The sequence below is a fragment of the Saccopteryx leptura genome, chromosome X (assembly GCF_036850995.1).
Source record: "Saccopteryx leptura isolate mSacLep1 chromosome X, mSacLep1_pri_phased_curated, whole genome shotgun sequence".
NCBI lineage: Eukaryota > Metazoa > Chordata > Mammalia > Chiroptera > Emballonuridae > Saccopteryx > Saccopteryx leptura.
The window spans coordinates 74,611,813-74,617,307 of NC_089516.1; the positions used below are offsets into that span (position 1 = coordinate 74,611,813).

Sequence of the window (5,495 nt, forward strand, 5' to 3'; positions counted from 1 at the left end):
CCTGCACGCCAGACCGACGCTCTACCACTGAGCCATCTGGCCAGGGCCACATAGTGTAAAGTATATTCTTATGCAGGATTGCCTTAAGATCCAGTAGATCTTAAACAATGTTACCAAATAACTATGTTTGTCCCAATACAGCAAAGATGAACTATCTTCACAGTGCACTTTCATTTTATTGAAGTTGAAATTGCCTCTCTTGGAAACTTTTCCACTTCAATGAGATAGATTGTAAAATTTTTCTTAGTTATGTGGCTTAAAAAAAGGGGAGGTTTTGATTTCTTCCAAAGTTCACAGATTTTTTTATTAGACTTTTTTTTTAAATCATATAGTCCAGAGATGTTTTGAATAACCATATGCTGTTTTATAAATGTGGTTTCTCAATTTCACTATAATAAATAAGTATCTACATGCTTAGTTATATTACCTGTAAATACTGGAACCAAAGGAAGATGGTTCTCTTTTTCCCATAATCCTCTGAATTATTTTTTTTTAATTTTTTAAATTTAATTTATTGTGTTTACATAGATTCTAGGGTCACCCCAAATGCATCCCTCTCCCCCTTATTCCCCTCAATATCTCCCTTGCCCCCCTCCCCATAGCGCTCTCCCCCCTTCCCTTCAGGTTTATCCCCTCCTATCATCCCCTTTCCCTCTGTCCTCTTTTCCTCTGGTCCCTTTGATCCCTCCTCTGTCTCAATTCCATTCCTCAGTTCACATTATTCCTTGGATTCCTCAAATAAGTGAGGTCATATGATATTTTTCTTTGTCTGCCTGGCTTATTTCACTCAACATAATAGTTTCCAGGTCCCTCCATATTGTTGCAAAAGGTAATATTTCCTTCTTTTTCATGGCCCCATAGTATTCCATTGTATATATATGTACCAAATCCGAATATTACATCATTTATAATTTCTGTTTAGAATGATAATTCTAACCATCACCTTTTTGTGACTGCTTGAAGCCAATTTATACCAACTATTATATATTCTTCAAATTTGTTTTTAAGTAGTGAATTTACTAGAGGAAACAAGTTGCACATCAGCAGAATGAGATGTATTATTTTTCTTCCTATAATCAATCTATTGGAAAGCACAGGAATGCAACCCACCACCACTTTTAGGTTTTTTATCTTCACCAAGTAAGCTACCATTTCACTTATACATTTGTTTTTCCAGACAGTTAAAGCTACATTTGCTCTCAAATTCTTCTTTTGTGTGTGTGTTTTTTTTCTGAAGTGAGAAGCAGGGAGGCAGAGAGACAGACTCCCACATGAGCCTGACCGGGATCCACTGGCATGTCCACCAGGGGCGATGCTCTGCCCATCTGGGGCATTGCTCCATTGCAACCGGAGCCATTGTAGTGCCTGAGGCAGAGGCCACAGAGCCATCCTCAGGTCCCAGGCCAACTTTGCTCCAATGGAGCCTTGGCTGTGGGAGAAGAAGGGAAAGATAGAGAGAAGGGGGGGGAAGGGTGGAGAAGCAGATGGGCACCTCTCCTGTGTTCCCTGGCAAGGAATCAAACCAGGAACATCCATACGGTGGGCCTATGCTCTGCCGCTGAGCCAACCAGTCAGGATTCTCAAATTCTTGCTGAAAAAAGCAAAAACACAAAACAAAACAAAAAGCTGTGTCATTCTTTCATGTTCCTGAGAACCTTCAAAAACAAACAAAAACAAAACACTATTTCAATGATGGGCTTTCTGTCTGTGAAGAATCAGAATCACTGGAGTTTAAGCAAATATGTTTGACTATTATGATGCAATTTTTCAGGCAGGTGGCCTGCACAAGCCAATTAATTTTCTTTATTTGCTATCTCACAGCCCCTACTTCTAAGGGACTATTTCTTCTAATAACAAGAATTTGGAAAAAGATGGTGAACTTCCTTTCTGTGGTTGATCCCATAATGTAGTTTATCTGGACTTCTCACAGCTTGTCCAACTGTTCTATTTATGTAAGCAAACAAATGTTTTGAAGATTTCTTACCTCTTTCATGTTCTTATTAGTGAAATTAGAGATTTCTTTTCTAGAAAGATCAACAGAATAATCTTTAATATTATTACAAAATTTTGTTTTCTGACATTGTGGATTTCAGATGTCATAATCTTTTCCTCTCTCTCTCTCTCTCTCTCTCTCTCTCTCTCTCTCTTTTGTGGCAGAGACAAAGGTAGAGAAAGGGACAGAAAAGGACACACAGACAGGAAGGGAGAGAGATGAGAAGCAGCAGTTCTTCATTGTGGCACCTTAGTTGTTCAGTGATTGCTTTCTCATATGTGCCTTGACTGAGGGGCTAAAGCAGAACGAGTGACCGCTAGCTTGAGCCAGTGACCTTGGGCACAAACTGATGAACCTTGCTCAAAGTAAATGAGCCTGTGCTCAAGCTGGTGAGCCTGCACTAAAGCTGGATGAGCCTGCTCTAAAGCTGGATGAGCCCACACTCAAGCCGGCGACCTTGGGGTTTTGAATCTGTGTCCTCTGCATCACAGTCCGACGCCCTATCCACTGCGCTACTGCCTGGTCAAACCATAATCTCTTAAATACTGGTATCTCATGGCACAGCAGCCTCAGGCTAGTCTTGGCACTGAAAAGCTGTGCCTGAAAGCACATAAAATCCCTCAACTCTTAGCTGAGCCCTGTTTAAGGCCATTCAAAGGGGGCCAGCTACCCCCAGGCTCATTTTGTGTGTCTTTTTATCTGAAATGAATCTCCTATAAGCAGTGTACAGATGGGCCTTTTTTTCCTATCCATTCAGCCACTTTATGCCTTTTAATTTGAGCATCTAGGCCAGGGGTCGGGAACCTATGGCTCGTGAGCCAGATGTGGCTCTTTTGATGGCTGCATCTGGCTCACAAACAAATCTTTAATAAAAAAAAAATGTTAAAAATATAGAACATTCTCATGTATTACAATCCATTCATTTCCTACCGCTCATGTTCATGGTTGTGGGTGGCTGGAGCCAATCACAGCTGTCCTCCGGGACAACACCAAATTTTTATTGAATAATGTGTAACGTATATGGGTCTTTGTATAGCTCTCACGGAATTACATTTTAAATTATGTGACGTTCAAGGCTCTCTCAGCCAAAAAGTTTCCCGACCTCTGATGTAGGCCATTTATATTTAATCTTGACAGTTTTTAAATTAGTGTCATTTTGTTGATTGTTTTGGTTGTTTTTGTAGTTCTCTGTGCCTTTCTTCTTCTCTTGATCTCTTACCTTTTTACTTGCTGGTTTTCTTTAGTGTTTTGTTTGGTTTGTTATCTCTTTATCTTTTGTGTATTTTTTGTACGTTTTTATTTGTGGTTACCATGATGTTCATATCTATCTAAGTCTGTCTCTAGCAGTCTATTTTATGTTGATGTCTAAGTTCATTCCATTTTTTAAAAATCACTCCATTTTTGCTTTTCCTTTCATGATTTATGTTTTTGACACCATCTTTTTAATCTTTTTGTTTTGTGTATCTTCTAAGTATTTATTGTGGTTATAATTCATTTTGCCATTTTTATTGTTAAACAGTCATACTAGATTTTTAAGTGGCCAATTTACTGATTTTTTTCTTTCATGTATTTTATTTTTGGTTAAGACATTCTATTTCTGAATAAATAATAATCTATAACATTTCTTACAAAGCTTGCTTATTGGCGATAAACTTTAGTTTTTGCTTGTTTGGAAAACTTTTTCTTTTATTACTAAATGATAACCTTGGCAGGTAGAGTATTCTAGGTTATAGGTTCCTTCTTTTTAGCCATTTAAATATTTCGTACCACTCCCTTCTAACCTGTAAGTAGCTGCTGTGAAATGAACAGAAAACCTTTGGCATTTCCTTTGTATGTGACATACTCTTTTCTTGCTGCCTTAAAGATTGCCTTTCTATCCTGAACTTTTGCCATTACATGTCCTGGTGAGAGCTACTTTGGGTTTTACTTGTTTGTAACTCTCTGTGCTTCCTGAAACTGGATGTCTGTTTACTTCCCCAGATTAGAAAATTTTACATCTATTACTTATTCAAAACTTTCTGTCTTTTTCTCTTTCTCTTCTCTTCCTGGGATCCTTATAATGCAAATTAATGTGCCTGCTGTTGCCCCAGTTGTCTCTTAAACTATCCTTGTTTTGTAAAATTTATTAATTTTTTGCTGTTTTTATTGGTTGGTTTCCATTATTCTATTATCCAGTTTGCTAATCTGTTCTGTATTATTCAATCTGCTGTTGATTTTATTTCTTATAGTGATTTTTTTCATTCCAGTTACTGTATTATTCAGCTCTCATTGATTTTTTATTATATTTTCTAATTGTATGTTGATATTTTCTTTGAGTTCCTCTATTCTACTTTCAATTTTGATGAACATCATTATGATTTTTTTTTTGAAGTTGTTTTTTTTTTTTGGTATTTTTCTGAAGTTCGAAATGGGGAGGCAGTCAGACAGACTCCCGCACGCGCCCGACCGGGATCCACCTGGCATGCCCACCAGGAGGTGATGCTCTGCCCCTCTGGGGCGTCGCTCTGTTGCATCCAGAGCCATCCTAGCACCTGAGGCAGAGGCCACAGAGCCATCCTCAGTGCCCGGGCCATCTTTGCTCCAATGGAGCCTCAGCTGCGGGAGGGGAAGAGAGAGACAGAGAGGAAGGAGAAGGGGAGGGGTGGAGAAGCAGATGGACGCGTCTCCTGTGTGCCCTGGCCAGGAATCGAACCCGGGACTCCTGCATGCCAGGCTGACGCTCTACCACTGAGCCAACCGGCCAGGGCCTTCTTTGAAGTTTTTAATTGGAAAAATTACTTATCTCTGTTTCTTTTTTCCTTGGTTTTTAGTTGTAGTATATTCCTCTGGCTTATTTTGTTGAAGACTAAAAAAATCTGTTTTTCCCCCTTGTGAATTAGATGAAATAGATATCTCTCTTAATCTTTAAAATGTGGTCTTGTGTAGAAGTGGCCTCTGTGTAGATTGTGTGGCAGGTAGCTTTATTAGGTTGGTTGAAGTTGTGGTGGGAACATGTGGTATCTGGGGTCCTATCTGGCTGGAAGATGTTTCTTTGGGGTGGGGTACCTAATGTGTGCACACTTATGGTAACTCTGTTGTTCCATCATTCTATGGCTACAATGGCTTTCAGGTAGAGCAGCTCGGTATGCACCTTTCTTACCACCCTGACAGTGTCACTCTTGCTCCACAAAAAACTTCCTCATGAGCACTTGCACATGTGATTCAACTTGTTTATCTGATTGTTTATAACATCAGTGTCTGAGTAGGGAAGCCTAGTGTGCATGTGTTGCAGCACCTTGTTTAACCTGCTGGATCAGGTTCAGGCGCAGAGGTCTTGTGCACATGACTTTTGGTGCCCTGTTGTTCCTGCCAAGTTTAGCTCAAGAAGGGGTGGCACAGAATGTGCTCTAAACATTCTACAAATCAGCCAGAGCACCCAGATAAAGCTTCTTTCTTTGCTACAAGTAGAAGGGAAACCTAAACAATGACATTCACCAGATGCTTCAAACCTGGAGAGTTCCCT

At 39.7% G+C, this 5,495-nt stretch overlaps 1 pseudogene; it reads right to left on the reverse strand.

Moving 5' to 3' along the window:
* Nucleotides 1–389: 389 nt before the first annotated feature.
* Nucleotides 390–2,100, reverse strand: LOC136386373 (KATNB1-like protein 1 pseudogene; annotated as a pseudogene).
* Nucleotides 2,101–5,495: the final 3,395 nt, after the last annotated feature.